Genomic DNA, 21,284 nt, shown 5'->3' with positions numbered 1-21,284 from the left:
TCATTATTTGTTTGCTGTGCTTTATTCATTCTTTGTAAAGTTAAATTTGAAATTGCTTTCCTTTCTCTCCAGTGGCCTAATTGAGCAGCCTAACAACCTTTGCAGCACTTTCTGGGAAAACTGTCATATATGTGACTATGACTAGCCCTTAAAAAAAAAAAAATGGTGCCAAATTTGCAAGCTGCAATGCTTCAACATAAAAGACATCATCAGAAGCAATGCCTATATCCTGAAAAGTAATATGTCAGATTGCACTGGAGTCTTTGAAAATGTGGTTGTGCAATGAATAAACCTCACCACTGGGTTTATTGAAAGAGATGTAGCGAAATGTCATTTCTTCTTGTGATTTAGTTTTTCAGTAAGGAGATACTCAACAACCAAAGTTTATATTTTAGTAATAAAAATAGCATACTAATTCATTATTTTAAACTGTTTTAAATGTATATTCATTTTCTGATTCAATATATATATTACATATTTAGTTTTCCTATTGATTTGTCAAGTTTTAAATACAAAAGAGTAAACAACTATAAGTTGCTACTGTTAAAAGTTATAAGTTCATTTGTTGTCACAAGGTATACAGTCCAGTAGACTGCTGAGAGGTCTAGTCTAATTTTCAGATCACCCTAGAGCATTGCCTGGATAAATAACTTGATCGCAGTAGGCAAACAGAGGTTGAGGGAATCAAACTTTGGACTACAAGAAGCAAGTCATTAATGGCTTATAGTCTTCATCCTCTGAGCTAACAGCCAGATATAGTGTAAAATACTTTGTCCACATTGCTACCTTCTGTTTCTGTAATTCATCTTAGTATCTGAAGTAACCAGCATGCCAGAAGTAAAAGAGAAAAGCAGCATATGCCAAAATAATTTCTAACCCTAAAGCCACATACACATAGAAAAAGAAAATGTCCATTTGTCCCAATCCCCCTCAATAAAACACAGCATACCAAAATGGCATTTCATGACCTTTATTAACGTCCAACAACATCATTTTATTACATCATTTCAAAATGTTAATCACAACATGAACATCCTTGTAACCACAACATGAAACATCCTTTTAACCATACGTCAGGGCAGCATATGCTCGCTCCCCCCGCCCGAAAAAGCAACGTCCACACCACTGCTCACTTATTCTTACTAATTAAAGCAGCATCTTACTTCTCGTTTTCATCCCACAAGCTCCTTGCATCAACACCCAACACCAAGAGGGGGAACAGATGACAGACAAGCCTGCCTCGCATCTCTGCCTAAACACCCACCTCAATAACCAAACCATCTAAAATGACCTAAAAAGAAAGGAAGAGAGGGAGGTAGGGTAGCAAGATCACACCTAAATCTGATTCCCTTTTTCAGTTATACTTACATAAAACCTCTAATTCCCACCCTAAACCTATATCACGTCCTCTAAACTTCCCCACATTAAATTAACCTTCCCTTTCCAAAGTCTACTCAAACCTTCCCTTAATTCCTAGCCTTAACATCCTTCCTCAAATCAAAATGCCACACCCTCTATTAATTCCTCCCAACCCCTAAACACTAAAGATGTCCCTGGAAAAATTGGTTTGTTCCCAAACTTCATTTCTGCAAAGATGAGTGATGCTATAATTAGAATATCTAAGTAGTTACAATGTGGTAGGTACAGCCTTCCTTGTTTTACAAACTACACAAATTGCACATATGTGCAATCCAGTTGGAGTAAAAATTGATACTCCATTACAGCTTTTAATAATGTAAGTAACAGACAATAAAATGTATGCAGATAATCATAATTCTTCATAGGTCAGCATTTCAGTATTATGCAAACACAGTAGCAGAAAACAAACACCCTTAGTCACCCCACCTCATCAGATATCTACTAATTCTACCTACTATGCATCTTGCCTTCCAGCTTCCTATCAAGACATAACATTTTTTTCTATAAACACTTAGACTAGTTTGCCAATATAATGTACCTTTCATTTTATTTCAGTTTTGTAACCCCATGTGATAAGACTTTTAACCCAACCTCTACGCAGGACTGCCTGGTTCTTCTAGTTATCTTACTAACTGAGCTCATCCTGAAAATTACAAATTTACAGTTTTAGGGTACCCTTTGGGTAAAGATTTTCTTCCACTCCTTAAGACAATAGGTGTTAATGTCTCTAATAACAGAGCAATTCCAGTAAATTTGTACCATACCAGCATTACTCTTGCTAGATCTCTAGCATTTCTCTCTATTACATTCTACAACTTGACTAAACTGGGAAGGAATGATGAACCATCAATATATGAATATCATTTGCTGGTCCTACGCTACAGGAACTGATGTGTGGAATTCTTACTAATATTTCTTAATATTCCTCAGATGAGATCTCAGTCACTGCTATGGTGCTCCACCTATAAATGCTCCAATCACATGTGGTTACGCAAGGCTCTAAGAACTTACACAGTTAACTGCACATATATCCATCCATGGGGTGAGGAATATCTATTCTGTTCTATTAAATCACAGACAAATATGCTTCACAACATCATTTTCTAGCCATCTCTTAATTGCAGATGTTAATTTTTCATACTTAAACACTCTGAAATCCATTTGACTTTCCCACTCAAATCTCCTGCCATTGGTGCAGAGGGTTAAGGCTGTCATCTGTAGTCCCTTAACCCTCATTTGTTTACTGTGTGACCTTGAGCAAGTCAGTTAATCAGACAGTTTATGGAAGTAACTGGAATTTTGGGCTAAGCTTCTCAGTAGATCACTGGACTACAAGAGTAGCAGCTACCTACGAACCTATACATTCACTCCTTGGAATATTAAGCTGATAAGAGAATACCTGCAAGGAAAAGGCATACTTTTACTTTTAATATCCTAATCAGGTAAGAGACATGATGCTCACTTTCTTTTTTTGCTAATTAGCATAACACATTTTGAGTTTTCTGAGCAATCATTTGCAATTTTACATTTCTGTACAGACTTTTTAAAAACATTTATATTATATGAATAAGTGTGCACGTGAACATTGTGTGTATGAATCTGTGTGTAAAAGTGTTGATATTCCCTGTTTTAAGAGAGAGAAAAAATGTTATAACTATTTAACTTATATGGAACTATGTTTATACCTATAGTGGACTGAGATACAAGATCAGGAGAAATACTAGAAAATGACTGTCATGTGGAATGTATCTTCTTCTTCCAGCTGTTCCTGTTATGAGACCCAACAGTGGATCATCTGTTTCCATTTCTTCCTGTCCTCCGTACCTTTCTCAGTCACACCAACCACCTGCATGTCCTCTCTCACCACTTCCTAAACCATATATTAGGCCTTCCTCTTTTCCTCTTACCTGGCAGCTCCAGCCTTAGCATTCTTTCGCCAATATACCCAGCATCCCTCCTCAGTACATGTTCAAACCAATACAATCTCACCTCTCTGGCTTTGTCGCCAAACTGTCCAACCTGAGCTGACCCTCTAATATACTCATTCCTAAATCTTAGCATCTTTAACTCTGCCACCTCCAGCTCTGTCTCCTGCCTTACAGTTTTTTGTGAGACATATAGCAGAGTGAACTATGACATCAGCAGGACTATTAAAGAATGGACTGTCATGTGTGACATATAGTGGACTGAGGTACAAGATCAGAAGCAGCACTAGAGAATGACTACCATGAGGGATCTACAGCATGGTGAGGTACAATACCAAGAGCAGGACTAGAGAATGACTACCATGAGGGACTTACAGCATGGTGAGGTACAATACCAGGAGCTGGACTAGAGAATAACTACCATGAGGGACCTAGAGCATGGTGAGGTATGACACCAGGAGCATGACTAGAGAATGACTACCATGAGGGACCTACAGCATGGTGAGGTATGATACCAGGAGGAGGACTAGAGAATGACTACCATGAGGGACCTACAGCATGGTGAGATATGATACCAGGAGCAGGACTAGAGAATGACTACCTTGAAGGACCTACAGCATGGTGAGTTACGATACCAGGAGCAGGACTAAAGAATGACTACCATGAAGGACCTACAGCATGGTGAGGTATGATACCAGGAGCAGGACTAGAGAAAGGCTGTCATGTGAGACCTACAGCATGGTGAGGTATGATACCAGGAGCAGGACTAGAGAATGACTACCATGAAGGACCAACAGCATGGTGAGTTACAATACCAGGGGCAGGACTAAAAAATGACTAGCATGAAGGACCTACAGCATGGTGAGGTACGATACCAGGAGCAGGACTAGAGAATGACTATGACGACTGACCTACAGCATGGTGAGGTATGATATCAGGAGCAGGACTAGAGAAAGGCTGTCATGTGAGACCTACAGCATGGTGAGGTATGATACCAGGAGCAGGACTAGAGAATGACTACCATGAGAGACCTACAGCATGGTGAGGTACGATACCAGGAGCAGGACTAGAGAATGACTACCATGAGGGACCTACACCATGGTGAGGTATGATACCAGGAGCAGGACTAGAGAATGACTACCATGAGGGACCTACAGCATGGTGAGGTACGATACCTGGAGCAGGACTAGAGAATGACTACCATGAGGCACCTATATCATGGTGAGGTACGATAGCAGGAGCAGAACTAGAGAATGAATACCATGAGGGACCTACAGCATGGTGAGGTACGATACCAGGAGCAGGACTAGAGAATGACTACCACGAGGGACCTACAGCATGGTGAGGTATGATACCAGGAGCAGGACTAGAGAATGACTACCATGAGGGACCTACAGCATGGTGACGTACGATACCAGGAGCAGGACTAGAGAATGACTACCATGAGGACTTACAGCATGGTGAAGTATGATACCAGGAGCATGACTAAAGAATGACTACCATGAGGGACCTACAGCATGGTGAGGTACGATACCAAGAGCAGGACTAAAGAATGACTACCATGAGGGACCTATAGCATGGTGAGGTACGATACCAGGAGCAGGACTAGAGAAAGACTACTATGAGGGACCTACATCATGGTGAGGTACTATACCAGGAGCAGGACTAGAGAATGACTATCATGAGGGACCTACAGCATGGTGACGTATGATACCAGGAGCAGGACTAGAGAATGACTACCATGAGCGACCTACAGCATGGTGAGATATGATACCAGGAGCAGGACTAGAGAATGACTACCATGAGGGACCTACAGCATAGTGAGGTACGATACCAGGAGCAGGACTAGAGAATGACTACCATGAGGGACCTACAGCATGGTGAGGTATGATACCAGGAGCAGGACTAGAGAATGACTGCCATTAGGAACCTATAGCATGGTGAGGTACAATACCAGGAGCAGGACAAGAGAATGACTACCATGAGGGACCTACAGCATGGTGAGGTATGATACCAGGAGCAGGACTAGAGAATGACTACCATGAGGGACCTACAGCATGGTGAGGTATGATAGCAGGAGCAGGACTAGTGAATGACTACCATGAGGGACCTACAGCATGGTGAGGTACGATGCCAGGAGCAGGACTAGAGAATGGCTGTCATGTGAGACCTATAGTGGAGTGAGGTATGAGATCTGTAACAGTACTATAGTATGACTGTCATGTTGGACCTATAGCCAAGTGAAGTACAGGAACAAGTGCAGTGCTAGAAAATGACTGACATATGGGGCTTATAGCCAAGTGAGGTAAGAGAACATGAGCAGTGCTAGAAAATGACTGTCATGTGGGACCTATAGCCGAGTGAGGTAAGAGGACATGAGCACTGCAAGAAAATGACTGTCATGTGGGACCAATAGCCAAGCGAGGTAAGATGACATGAGCACTGCTAGAAAATGACTGTCATGTGGGACCTATAGTGGAGTGAGGTATGAGATCAGGAACAGTACTATAGAATGACTGTCATGTGGGACCTACAGATCAGGAGCAGCAATAGTTAATGACTGTTATGTATGAGATCAGGAGCATCTAATTGTTTCACAACAGTGCCTTAAATTATTACAACTGCTGCTAAATGATTTTTCTTTAATTTTGAGTAGGTGTGCTCTACATTTATGTGGGCATTTGGGTGTAGAACACTCTACATAAGAGACGAGATGTAGAAATTGCACTCGCTAACACCTTGCACCACCAAGCAGCTGACACCTTCACTTTGTTGTACCACACCATGAGTAACAAGCATAGCTACAGAAGGATGAAGGTGGTAGCTGCCCAAGGTACAAGGTTTTAATGGATGCAATCAACAGGTTCAGATGGTGCAGTGGTCTAATTCTGGTATTCACAAATGGTTGGCAGTGCATTATTTGCATTTCTGGCTGAAGCACTGAACCACTTTGTTGTACATGGTAGGTATGCATGTATGGGTGCATGTCAGAAGATCAAACTTCCACAATGTTGACTGTCATATGGTTGCATGGCCAGAATATCAAAGCTAAAGTATGGAGATTATGGTACAGTGGAGATCAGGGACTTTACCTGTTTCCCCACTACAGTGTAATTTTGAAGTTGGTATATATAATATGCAGGGGTTGTGGTGGGCTCTGCCCTCGGGTTCAGGAGGAGCTTGCCCCCTACAAAAACATACATTTTTTGTTGTTTAGTGTTGTTCAACATTCTGGCAATTTGATCATATGATCTCGACCATATCACGTTCAGCTTTATAGTATTGTGATATTATCACCTAGATCTGTATGTACGTATGCATATATGCATGTATGTTTCTATTTATTAGTTGTCATGTCTGAAAGGTCACCATATTGAGAAACTGAACAGGGTACCAGATAACCTATCCATGGTTCTGCTATGAGTACTAGTACATTAAAAAATCTAACATATAAGTTCATAGGTTCATAGGTTGGTACTAGGCTATCAGCCCTAGGGCCTATACAAGCCTAGCCATAACAATTCCCTGGATACTTCTTCCCACAATATTTACTTCCCTAGACCCCTGTCTAGCAGGGCAACTGACACAATCCCCATGGTGAATTTCCTATCTCCCATTCAATCGTCAAGGTTCCTTTTGAAGAAGGCCAAGGAGGCACTCTGCTTGACATGTATAGGCAGTCTTTTCCAGAGTATGGGGAGTCCCTAGGTCAGGAACCTATCCCTCCGGCATGTATAGTTCATTGTGATGTCAAGGTTTAGATCCCTGGAGCGTGTGGCTCTGAAGGATTGGGATTTCTTTAAGTGGAGCATGTCCAACAGCTCAGGGTTTGACAAGGCCTTGTATGTTAAGCAGAGATTGCCTCTGAGTAGATGATATGCCACAGAGTATAGCTGGAGGTTTTTTAGACAGTCATCATAGGGCATCTGCTTTAGTGCTGTGATTCTTTTAGTGAGGTATTTCTGCAGCCTTTCCAGCTATTGCAGATGTCTTGTGGGGTACATACCAAATTGGGGCGTTGTACTCTATAATGGATCTAATGAGGGATGAGTACAGTGGAACAATGACTTCCTTTTTTCTGGATGAAAATCCCTTAGTGATGAGTGTGCCACATAGAAGGATTTCTTGACTGTTGTGGTGATGTGGTTATTGAAGGTGAGACCACTGTCCACCTGTGTCCCCAAGTCTCTCATCACGCTTTCAGTGTTTATTGTACTGCCACCTATGTGGTAATTAATGGGTACATGGTTTTTCCCAAAGGGGATAACTATACATTTCTTGGCATTAAGCTTGAGCCCATGGTTCTGGCACCAAGCATCTGTTTCTGTAAGGCCCTGTTGTAGAATATGCCTATGAAATTGAAATATTTGCCAGATGTCCCATGATGTACATTACATAACATACATGGGTCAAAGAATGTGATAAAATTTATAAAATGCAAAACAGAGCATTTAATACCCTGTGGCTTGAGACAGCCACTTTTCAATTTTACCCTCCAGGAATCATAGACCTCCAGCAAAATCATCTGCTTCTGTAGAACATCTTGTGGCCTGCCTTAGATGGCATAAGAGAATCAGATATGATGGAGTATCTTGGCTTGATAAGAAATTAAACCAATTGCTATAAAGTTCTCTTAACGGTTTACACTGAAAACCTTGAAACTTCATTGTTCGACCAGCATATGCTCGAATTGCAGTTTTCAAGTCAGCAGAATGTTGAATTAAAATGTATCAACTACACTACAGTGAATGGGTAGTGTAGTTTGAGTATTTGGGTTTGACATTGTGCAGAGAGATCATGGTTCAGTGAGAAACAGGGAATTAGCCCATTTCCTCACTGTGGTGCAATCTCGGAGTTGGTATATTTAATGTGCAGGGGGCACACCCCCCCACATGAGGAGGTGCAAGGGGCATCGCCCCCCTGCAAAATAGTAGTAGAATGAATGTACCATTGACTTCAGAGTGTAATGGGACATTAATGTGCATAGGAGGAGATAGGTGATGTCACCTCCTGCTATGTCGAATAGATCAAACCATGGTTGTTGATGTATTAATTTTCGCCTTGGTTTACTTGTCAGCGTGCCAGAGTCAGCATTTCTTGTCGACATTCTAAATGGTTGACTAAAGTGGATTTGGAATGCTGATGCTAAACCTCTCTTAACTGTGCACAATGTGCTATGTCTAACAGTAAAATAAATGCTGAAGTGCATTGTGATGGTGCCGTATGTATCATTGTTAAAAACATATCTAGCTGTAATGACAGTCTGCCACATAGCCTAAACTGTATTTTTCTAATGTACTTTTCATCGACGTGACATAGTAATGTTCAGGGTGTTACAAGGTTACCATAGTCAAAAACAGTTTTGGTTATGGTGCCTTAGATACATGTAAACTTCCATTCCCCTACTCAAATTATGCTATACCAAACAAATAATTACCTATATCACTCTTATATTGTCTCCAAACCATCAAAATAAACAAGAAAACAAAGATAAAACTTAAACAAACAAAGCCGAGTGAGGGCAGTATATTATGGGAGGTGCATAACAGTGATTTCCCTGTAAAGTACTTATTGAAAAACATAAACAGTCTCAAAGGGGTCTGTGGTACCACCTCCACTGTGCTCAAAACAAGTCACAAATGTAGCATTTGAGCTTGAATATAATACATTGATATTTTCATTTGAAATATCTTAAGCTGTCATCTTCAAATATGAGACTTAAGTGTGTGCATTATTACACATTGTAACAAAGCAGCATGGAAAAACTTTAAAAGTCCTATTATCGGTATAGAAAAGCTTTGCAGTATGAGATATTTCTAATAATAATAACCTGAAAGAGATATATAGCTAGGTCACATGGTGTTCTAGGGAGTCCCAAGACTGGCACCCCACAACTCAAAGTTGAGGACCAACCAGAGAAAAGGGTATTTGTTACATTTACTAACACACTAAGATACTAGCTACTAAGTACATTCATTTAAGTTGCCACAGTATCATCGTTGGCTTCTTAAATGCTTCCTAGTAATGCACTCAATCCCCACTGGCAACTGCCTATCATGCCCCCTAACAACTTGTACCTGGGCAGCTTCCCTTTCTCACCATCTTTATTATAGCTCTGCTCTCAAAATTGTAGGTGATATTATGCATTGAAATGCCTTAATAATACCAGTTTCTATATACTTCAACACCTAAATCAGACCTGCACAGCACAGATACCATTTCTCTGACTTGAAAGAATTATTCAGATGTGTTCCTCCTCTTCTGTACCTCTGTCATTTTTTTGCAACATAATGTGACAGACAGATATACCAGAAAAGTTCTGGGGTGGATAGACAGACCTGTAGGTTAAACAATCATAAACCATCCCATTGATCTGCAAGTGTGCACACTACTCACAGACTGGAAAACCAATTAACTAATCTGGAAAGGCAATAGGACACGGACAGGGCCATACTTTATTTTTAATGCCCAGTTTTTTGTATACAATAAATCTACCAGTCTAAAGTTAAGAGTACATTCAGGGCAGGTAGATGTTTATGCAAAAATGAAACATACAAATCACCATGTCCAACAAAGTTCACTCTGTAATCCAAATACACATTGTACATTTAGGGCCTGTTTTCTAACGTCCATTTTTTACTCACAAGAATATTAACTCTCGATCCAGCTGGCTCATTTTCTAGTTTTGTTGATCAATAACTTTGTATTGACTTTTGACTCTTACATGAAAGTATTCAGAAAAAAAAATTGATGCTATTGCTTCATGAGCCATGCTTGCAGTATCTTGATCCTCTCCATCAATGCCTTATCACTTAAGTATCCACATCCCCATTAATGTACCTTCATTATTTACCTCTGACATGGTCAACAAGAAAAATGTGAAACTACACAAGGATTAATCATAATAATTAGGATTTTTTTATCCTTGTGCCATTTTAGCTTTTAACATTTGCTATTTTTCTCATTTTTCTATTAGGACAAATAATGAACATGATTCTCAAAAAAAAGCTATGTCACCAAAGTTCTGGGTAGTTAGGCTAGTACTGGCAAAGTATGGTAAGCTACTTTGCTCTCTTGCTACACAATTTATACTGCATAGGAGGAGGTGAGCTATTATAAATGAAATATATTAACTGCATAAGATCATCTGGCTTGGGAAACAGGGATTTGCTTGTGGCTGGTTGTTAATTGTTTCATCCATGATATAATGGGTTAATTCACACGTGTATGTATACACATACACACACACACACACACACACACACACACACACACACACACACACATATATATATATATATGTGTGTGTGTGTGTGTGAAATCAGAATTCAGCCACATGCACACATATACACACACACAAACATACACAAGACACACACACACACACACACACACACACACAAGCACAAAAGGGCATTTTCCAAACAGTTCTTAGATCTGATGGTTAGTGAAACTAAGTGAACTATGAGAAATCAAGAAATATGCCAGGCATGACATTTTGAAATGCAACATATGCATGGCATGTGTGTGGAATATCATGATATAATATTACAGCAAGCATTAGCAATATAGGTATCAGATAATAACACCAAACCACTGCATATGTCTCTGCATTTTATTTCCTAGAAATACAGCAGGACAACACCAAATTACCACCTTTAAATTTGACTTTAATGTGTTATTGTTGTTTTACCACTCCAGGACATGCCTCTCAACTGTCCAGATTTTTGCAGAATGTCCAGATTTTTGCATCATAATTTTGGTCTGTTCCTCATAAAATTTGTATTTTTTCTAACAAATTATTCAGGTTTGAATTCACTAAATAATACTAAATAATGACAAACATTTGAGTTTCAGACTTAATATTCATCAGAAAATATATAATAATTCAAAACCTGTTATTCCAGCAACTTTCCAAGTTTATAGGAGTAATTTTTAAAATCTGTCCCTATTTTTGGGCTTTTGTGCCCCCATTATTTATGGCTTTGCCCAGATTTCTTTTACTGAGAGGTTGAGAGGTATGCTCCAGGAGTCCTAATTTTAAATAACTGATTGAATGAATCAATATTTTCCCATGAAGCAGGCAACAGTGAGAACAGGTATATGCAGAAAATGAAAAAAATAAAAACAGTTGTTTATGTAAACTTACCATAACAGTAGATGATCGAATGATATATGGTTATATCCTGCAGAGGATATAACAGCTAACCAGCTTCCAAAGCTTCAGAACACCTTCCCCACACCCAGACCATTAGTCAGCCCCAGCTGAGCTGACTAAAAGACAGGTTTGGGTGCCAAGCCCTGCAGAGCATTCCTGTCAATGGACAGAAAGAGGCTGAGGCCTCAGAGAACAAAAAATAAATGTCCACAACCTGACATAAAAACCACACCAAAAGCAAGGTGGATTGAGGGAGGGAGTGGATACTGCATACTGATCATTCGAACATCTACTGTTACGGTAGGTTAACTTACACAGCTGTACTATGTTCTACATACTGATCACTGCTGCAGTAAAATAAGTTACATGGTTACATTACCATAGCTGACAACAGCTGGGAGGCAGAAGGAGAAGGAAACAGGAACCTCTTGAGGATGATCCTAGCAAGCCTGACCTTGACCTGGAGAAGGAATCTAGCTTGTAGTGCTTTGTGAAAGTATGTTCAGAGGATCGAGTTACAGCTTCTAGAATACTTCTAGATTCCATCTATTTCCAAAAAGTCAGAAATAAAGCCAAGGCCTAGGTAAAATGAGCATTGCCCCACCTAGATTTTTTTTTTTTGTGGTGTGAATAATAAAAGGTAATAGCCTGAGACAACCATTTTGAAATTGCCTTGTTACAGGTTGTCCCTACATTTACCTTCACAAGAAATTAATAACTGATCGGAAGTTCTGAAACATTTTGTTTTGTCAAGATAGTACCTGAATTGTCTGTGTACATCCAAGGTATAAAATATCCTTTCACACTCATTGTATAGTAAAGAACACAGTGAGATTGGTTGATTGACTGTTTGGCTTAATGAAAACATGGATACAGTTTTAGGCCTACAAGGGATTATTTCTCAAGGAAACTGTGTTTCTCTACAAAATGGGATTAGGCTGACACCGTTAGAACTTCCAACTCAGATACTCTGCTTGTGGAGCAAACTGAAAGACTATTTCCAATATTAAGAAACTTGAGTCTACCAGATGACCATGTTCAAATGGAGCAACAGTTAAGCTCCCAAAAGTGAGCCCACAGTTTTCTTGAAAGCCTATTATGCAATACATCTTTTAAAAAAGTTTGACATGAGAAAGGTTTGAAAGAGGGGAATCCATGGGCAGACATAGTGAAATGGCTGATAATGAACACTGACAGAGTAGCAAGACAGGGGATAGGAAAGTTAGCACTTTGATTAGCAAAAGCACTTACCTGAGTAGTGTCGTTGAATAAACAGTTTTTTAAGTTTGGTTTGGCTTCAGTTGCTATGCAGGTTGCAGTAAGTTATATTGTCTGAAAATTTCAAAAGTACAATAAAGTCACGTTTGCCACTAAAAACTTAGTAAAATGCACACTGATGCACTTTATAAGCCCCCAAGAAGGGTTGTAAAATGTTTAAGTCAACTTTTAAACTGCCAAACACAAAAGTGTGCTCCCATTTAAAAGTACAGCAAAGTCACGTGATAGTCAATAAAAACACATTCCTAGCTTTAAAATAGTTTTCTATACATGAAAGTAAAATGAACGTTAAAATAATACGTCAAAGGCTTTTCTTGAAAAGGAATTTATCTGCTCAGCAATGGAACAGCACAAGCTGACCATTGATCATAGAAAGTCTTCAGAGGAGCATTCTCTTAGGCAGCAGGAATGCTCTTGAGGGCTTGGTGCCCAAACTTACTTCTTAGTCAGACCAGCTGTCTAATGGTTTTGGTGCATAGAAGGGGCCATATGAAACTTCAGAAGCTGGTTGGCAGTTATATCCTATGCAGGATATGACTCATATAGATTATGCTGCTGTAGCATTGATCAATATGAAGATCATCTTGGAAAACTGTATTACAGGGTGGAAATCACAAACTTCTAATGTTAGCAAAGATTCTGTGTCCCTCAGAATACAGAATAAGATACAGTGGATACTGAAAAATGAGGGAATTAATAATTTGGATGAAGAAGGTAAAAGAGTTCATAAATGTGACTGAACATCTATATTATTTTAAGAAATTCATAATTGTGAATGCAAGAATTCACCCATTTAACGATGCTAGCAAATAACATTTAACATCTCTAAAGCATTAATCAGGAAAAAACAGGTTGATTTCCTATTCAGCATTCATTAATTTTGTGTCACCAAGATATTTGTTTTTGTATTGCTTTAGAGCTTGTGATTACAAGGATGCTTTAACACTGTGTTCAAGAACTCTCCCCTCCTGCTAAAGAGGAAAAATAGCCAGTGGAATTAATATTAACTCACCTTACACACAACTTGCAGTGATCAAAGAAATTCATATCAGTTGATGCATACTGATAATATTGTCTTAGCTTAAATGAAAAACTGCTTAGAGCTAACAAATTAAAATGTTTCATCATAAATGAGCTGATTTAGTTATGCAGTGCAGTGAACAGATCAACAAATGACAGTAAGGGCTGGCTATACAATTACATGTCTAGCTTCATCTTAAATACCACTTTCTATAATTTGAAACATCATTGAACCTTTCAGAAAAGATTTCTCTTTTCATGAACTCCATCTCTTTGTATGGATGAAATTATTATTATTGCTTTTTAATGTTTTACTGCTTACTCAATTCCTAACTTCCGGCAGAAGTGGATGGGAGATATTTCACATTGTCGCCTAGCAAATGCCACAGAATAAAAAATAATTGGGTAATATTTCTGTGCCACTGACAAAAAGGCTAAATTTGGCTATCTGTCTTTCCTTCTCTGTCATTCTCTCTGTCTCTCTGTAGGGCATTAATAATCTGGGACATTTTAAAAGTTTAGTTAAATATGAGTATTCAGCAAAAAGAAGCATGAAAGGTGCAAACCATGGCTACTTAATGCAGCCTGGAAGAAATTTGCGAGCAAGAAAGGGATTTGCATGAATTCACTTCTTCAATGTATTTCTACCCCTTTGTGACAATAGAAAAAATAAAAAAAGTAGTCATCATTTGAAGACAGACTCTGCTGTGAATCTATCAGTCTCTGACCCATAACAGAAGGTTAAGGAGATATACCTTACAGCCAGACAAATATTTGTCATCTATGAGAAAATCCTCAGAGGCCGAAGGAAAGAAAAAAATGAAACTAATATTATCCAGAGCTTTACGGCCAATACTATAATAAGTAACAGATCGATATTGACTCTTTGGATTTCTTCTTACTACTTTCAAGAATGTCAGTAAGAGCTGTTAGAAATCATTTTTCATTGCTTTCCAAATACGTCTGATAGATTTTCAGGGAGAAAAAAAGAACATTACAATTGACAATAAGAAAACTTACAAATATTTAACTTGATGATTTTCCTTCAGGAGCCATTGTTTGACAGTCAGACTCCATTTAATGGAAACTATAACAGAAACCTACATACTGTAGCAGCAATGCTTTTCTTATGCAGCTCCTATTATGAGGATTTATTTGTCTGCTAAAGTTATTGAACAGGCTTCTGTATTGAAGACACGAGACATGAAAGATTATAAGATATTTGTTCTGCATTGTATTCAAATATTAGTCATAAGTCAAATGAACAGTGATGACTTGGACAGTATATTGCTTTAACTACCTCTGCTTTGTGGAAAAATGATGTTTAATTTCTAAAGGTATTAATATTCATGAAAATTTCATCTGAATGGTCCTTCATACATAAGAGAAGATTATTTTTCTTTTCCTGCCTTTGACAAAACACTGCTGAGGCTGTTCCCATTAGCATTTTATTCATGTTTCTCATCCACTTAAAATCCCATACAAAAGCTCTTCAATGCAGCGCAGTCAATAATATGCAGAAACCCAAAATAAATCCCTTAGTACTGCCAATCTACATTGTTAGATTCCACACTGATGCAATTATTATGTGTGGAAAATTATGCACTGCATGAAGTTACTTAATAGTTTATGCATTAAATATGAGATCACAAAACATTCTAGAAGTATTGAGCTCAACTTGCTTACTTCCTTAATGATCACATAAACTGTAACATACAATAATAGTGATAGTGCTGTCAGTATTTTTGCAGAATGGAAGATTAAAGACTGACATAAATAAGCATGCAATAGGCATACGACATTGTGAGGTATGAAATAACGCCCAGATATTCTTCAGAGACCTCTCAAGTCAGTATTTTGCATGACACTCACTCACTCTGGTATTCTTTCCAATGTCTGTTGGAATTACATTGATGAAGTGATTTAAGAAAATCACAATTATGCTGTTTTTCTATAGTTTGCCAAACGTGTAAAATGTTTGCTTCAAATTCTTGGTAATAATTCCTTTCCTAATTTACTTTTTTACAATGTCTTACTACTTTTGGTCATAATATTTTATATACTTTATTGCTTAGTGCGTAAACAAAATTGCTAAATAAATAACAATAATTGTAGAGCATATGTGTTGTAGTGGGTGGAATTACTATGAAACTAAATAGCCAGCTTTGGATAAAGTTGCTGAACCCAAACAGCAGTGACTCGTGGATTCTGGATACAACTATACCCCATTCAACTTTCTCAACTTTATTACATGAAATCTACCAAACCACACTCTATCACTGAATATGGAAGCAAATGATATGACTTTCAATCTTGTGACGACAGATCTTTCTATCCATTCTTATCGTCAGGGAGAAAGAAGTCATGCCATTCCTTTTGTCACTTCTCTCTATGCTTTATTATTTGCTTCTTTAGCTGCATACCATAATAATCCCATGCTACTGATAGCAAGTGTTTAACCTTTCTGATTTGCCTACATAATCCAGATCTCCTATGTTAAAATTGCATTGAACTTTCTGGTTGATTCAGACAGTCTGTTAACAATTTTAAGTTGCAGTGTCTACACCATTGTTTCATTTAATACCTAAAAGTGAAAAAGAAATGAATTCTGTCTGTCATAAGTCCTTACAGAACAAAATATGTTCCTTTACTTTAACAAAATTGTACCGAAAACAAAAGAAGCTTACAGAATACATCTTATTTAATATGACTATGAATTTAAGGTACTCTCTTTTTTTTTTTTACATATGTTTAAAATCTATCCATTTTCAAAGCACTTGTTTTGGGAAATGTCCTCTACACAAATAGGTATAATGTCTACAGAAACATTTCATTTATAAATAGCCAGGAGATTTTTCAGTCTAAAATTCTACGATTACTCTCACTTGGCATGGGTGCATGTTTGTGTTTGCATGTATGCATGTCTGCATGTTTGTGTGCTTGTATGTCTGTGCGTGTGTGTGTGTGTGTGTGTGTGTGTGTGTGTGTGTGTGTGTGTGTGTGTGTGTGTGTGTCTGTGTGTGTGTGTGTGTGTGAGTGTGTGTGTATATGCATGTGTGTGCATGTATGTGCGTATGTGTGTGTGAGTGTGTGTGTGTCTGCATGTGTGTACATGTGTGTGCGTATGTTTGTGGGTTGTATGTGTGTGTGAGCGTGTGTGTTTGTGTGTGTGTGTGTGTGTGTGTGTGTGAGTGTGTGTGTGTTTGTGACTAGAAAGGAGTGAAGTGTAGTGTGTGGCCTAATGGTGTTGAACTGCTTTACATTAACCTGACAGTGGCTATCTAGTCTAACAGTTCTGCAGTTAACATTCTACATCCTGATAATCCCTACTTTCCCACACCCTTTATCCACTTTTTTAATGTCTTCCTCCCAACAACCTTAGACATGTATTCCCTGAATCTACATCACTCTTTATGAAGAAAAAATTTTAGACATCTTTAGAGTATTTTTTATTGATTTATTTAATTTTATTTTAACGTTTAGATCACTCATCTGACTTCTCTCTCTCTCTCTCTATATATATGTATATATATATATATATATATATATATATATATATATATATAGGGTTACCTTAACTTAGTCGAATGATGATTGAGCAAATGTTAATTAGTTAATATGGAAGCATTAGCATTCGAAATTGCGAATCAGCATTGTGCAAAGTTGAGAATGTCGTTTCTCAGCTGTCTGAACTTGCACCACTTTAAGGATCCATGTTAGAGCTTGATTCGAGCCTGGTGCAGTAGGGAGATTCAATATTTTGTTATTAGACATTTTGAGTGTTCGCTATGATTATCTGCAATGTTAGTTTTCGATAGTATGACTAATTCACATTCGATCTTACAATAGTAAGCCATATATATATATATATTTATAGCTATATGTGTGTGTGTGTGTATGTGTGTGTACACATATATATATATATTAATTTATATGTGTATGTATATATATATATATATATATATATATATATATATATATATATATATACACACACACACACACACACACACACACACACACACACACACACACACACACACACACACACACAAGATCTAAAAACAATTTGACCATGGCAGTTTTGTATGAAAATAATCGACAGATAGGAACTACTGACATAAAAGACCAGGAAACAGGCAAGATAGAACATTATATCTAACAAATGTGTTATAGGGACAGCCCTGTCCAGCATATAAAGCTGATGACTGCCTTACCCTGGAAATCACTGCTGATATGATTTCTGAGTGTGTACTGGCAGTAAATCCCGCTATTATTTGGGAGACTTCTCTTTCCTTAGAGTTGGTGTGAAAGTGAAGTTTGTTTATGTCAGTTTGGGGGTCTGAGGGCCTTAACAACCACATTTTGGGGTATAGGAAGTTAACTTTTTACCCTTCAGTGTTTTGGGCATCATTGTGTTCCTGATGTTTGAGAATGACTGTCATTTGGGACCTATAGCTTGAGACTTTGATGTTGTATGCTTCACTGTAGAAACTTCTAAGCACAGATTTCTACAGAAAGAATACTAATAATGCATTTCAATCAGACAAAATTCTGTACACAAAATTTTACAGATAAAAATCTAATGAAAGGATACTAACTACAGTAGCCTTCATAACTCTGCATAGATAATTCAACAGCTCTTCCTGTCAGTGACTGCTTTAAATGTTCTTTTTTATTTATTTATTTATTTATTTATATTTGTTGACCGGGAGTGTCCGACTGGACGTAGGTCCATTTTCAGCGGAGGCCTGGGGAGAAAAGCTCCACAGTTAAAATAAACAGACAGTAGTTACATTGGATTACATAGCGATTAACAATTTACATAGCAATTACTTAAAACGTATTTACAGATGAAGAACATAGTACATCAGTAGACAACTAGAATCTTTATCTGTGAAGTACATAACAGACATTAACAAATGTTACAAGAAGAAGCTCCTGCTGTAGAATAAGTACTGGCTTATGAGCATCTGAGCTTGCTATAATCAAGGTAGTTAGTGGAGTGGAAAGAAAGGTAGTGGTTGGATGGGGAGGGTGATATTAGAGTGGGAGTTGCAAGGGCATAGCCAGCATGTTTTTAGGTGGGCTTTTAGTAAAGTTTTGAAGTGGGTGCATGATGGTATGGAGGTAATTGTGGGTGGGAGGGAGTTCCATAAATTGGCTATGGTGCAAGAGAATAGTGCTTCACCAGCAGAGTTATTGGCTTTAGTGATCTGCAAGTGATTTTTGTTGCTGGATGTTAGTGATCTGGTGGTGCGATAGGGTTGGAGTAGATTCTGGAGGGATGGGACATTTAGTGGATGATTTACTAGTTTGTGGGCAAGTGAGAGTTAATACCATTGAAGGAGGTGAGGGAGTTCAAGCCAGCCCAGTTCAGCAAGTGAGAGACAGTGGTGACTATGGTAGGATGCCCCTGTGGCGAATTTGGCAATTTTGTTGTAGCAGGTCTCTAGCTTGTTTAAATTGCATTGCCTTAGGTTGGTATATATTGGACAGGCATAAAGTAGGGTGGAGATAAGGTGGGAATTTGCTATTGAAATCTTTGCTGCTTTGTTGAGAAGTTGCTTATTTCTGTATAGTGCTCCTAGTTTATTGTGGACTTTTTTTATGGTCAAAGATATGTGAATGTCAAATTTTAGTTTATTGTCTATTTCCACTCCTAGCAATTTGGTGTGTTCAGTTGGGTATATAGTGGTGTTGTCTTTTGCTGTGATGTTAAAGTGAGAGTTGTTTTGAGTATGTTTGGTGGGTTGGAAGATGAGTAGTTTAGTTTTGTTTTGGTTGAGTATTAATTGGGCATCGGATAACCAAGTTTCAACAGAGGAAAAGGCTTCCTGTGTGACTTTCTGCAGTTTGGGTAGGGACTGGGCTGAGCAGATGACGGTTGAGACATCTGCATATTGTATGAGTGTGCCATGTTTGGTGGCAGAGGCTAGATTATTGGTGAAAACAGAGAAGAGAAGGGGTCCAAGGATGGATCCTTGGGGAACCCCTATGGAGACAGGTAGTTGGGGAGATATGTCATTCTGCCATACAACGGATTGTTGGTGGTCAGACAGGCAACTCTGATACCAGTTGGTGATCAATTGTGCAAAGGATAGGTTATTGAGGTCAGAGATAAGTTGTTTGTGTGGGACCATGTCAAATGCTTTAGATAGGTCTAGGAAAGTAGCAGAGGAGAGATAGCCATCATTTTTATGCTGAAGGATAGTGTTAGTAAAGGAGAGCAAGGCAATGGTGGTGTTATGGTTTGGTCGGAAACCATGCTGAGTATTGGAAAGGAGGTTGTTAGTAAGGAGGTAGTCTGAGACCTGAGAGTGTATGCATCTCTCTAGTATTTTGGAGAGTGGAGAGAGAATAGCTATGGGGCGGTAATTGGTTAGTTCTGTGGAGGGTCCGCCTTTGTGGAGGGGAATTAAATGTGATACTTTCCACAGTGTGGGAACATAACTTTCTGACAGAGATCAGTTAATCAACATGGATACTGGGTAGGCCAGAGCATCAGCTGCGATTTGTAGGTATTCACTTGGGAGGTTGTCTGCTGCTAAACTGGTGGGCTTAAGTTTAGTTAAGAGTTTTTTTATGTTGGAGGTATGTACAGGAGAAAAAGAGAAGGCAGTGGGGAGATTACTAGTTGAAGTTGTGGGTTGGAGAGGAGGGGGGTTGTGTTGTTTAGCTAGTGATAGTATGGTTTGTGTGAAGTGTGTGTTGAATGAGGTAGCAATATTTTCTGAGGAGTGAGGGATGTTAGGAGGAGGGTTACTGACTTTACCTGGGTGGAGGATGGAGTTTATGGAGGACCAGAATTGTTTGGGGCTGTGTTGAGAGGAGTTTAGGGCAGACTGGTAGTACTGGAATTTGTCCTGTTTTATTAGCTTTTTGACTCTATTGTGTAGTTCTAGGAATTTCTGTCTAGTTGAGGGGGTTTTGTTTTTTTTTTGGTTTTTCTTTTTTACACAGACTGTATTTGGACCGGATATTTTCATACAAATGTTCTGTTGAACTACCAAACATTTCAATTCATTGAGTATAATACAATTGCATTTTCACACACTTTACATATTGTGACGTCCCCACTCTGGACCAGTAATCAGGAAGCATGAATCCTCAGCACTTACACTGGAGAGGGACATTCACTTGGAACAAAAATAGATGCACACAGTATTTCCAGATGCAGCTCTGTACATCAAGCACAATTTCCCTTAAGAGCACACAGGGAGCACACTCAGTCTGGGGTCTGGATTTCTTTCTCTGTTTCCCTCCAGGTCTCCAATAAGCTTCTCCACTGGCACAGGTGTAGAGTTTAGTCCTCAGCTGAGTGTCCAAGTCAAGTCTTCCAGCACCCTCTCTGTGAAACCAATGCTTTGTGTCCCTGCTCTAAACAGCTGACACACTTACTCTTTGAAATTTGATTTGCAGACATACACACACAGCTGAGAAAGGCTGGCCCATATTTACTAGCAATGACCCCTTCTGCTCGG

At 38.6% G+C, this 21,284-nt stretch overlaps 1 long non-coding RNA gene across 3 annotated transcripts in view; it reads right to left on the bottom strand.

The window, feature by feature from the left end:
* LOC122807069 overlaps nt 1-21,284 on the bottom strand; it is an 844,116-nt gene that overhangs the window by 57,544 nt on the left and 765,288 nt on the right. For 2 of the 3 annotated variants that reach the window (XR_006365591.1, XR_006365587.1), the window contains one exon: nt 12,754-12,834. The exons of the other annotated variant lie outside the window; for it this stretch is intronic. This is a non-coding gene — a long non-coding RNA (uncharacterized LOC122807069). The remainder of the gene's footprint in view (nt 1-12,753; nt 12,835-21,284) is intronic. 3 annotated transcript variants of the gene reach the window in all.

Source organism: Protopterus annectens, chromosome 7.part0 (assembly GCF_019279795.1).
Source record: "Protopterus annectens isolate FY-2018-M chromosome 7.part0, PAN1.0, whole genome shotgun sequence".
Lineage (NCBI taxonomy): Eukaryota > Metazoa > Chordata > Ceratodontiformes > Protopteridae > Protopterus > Protopterus annectens.
The sequence above is the reverse complement of the archived record's forward strand: the minus strand, read 5'-3'. Positions and strand labels throughout refer to the sequence as shown.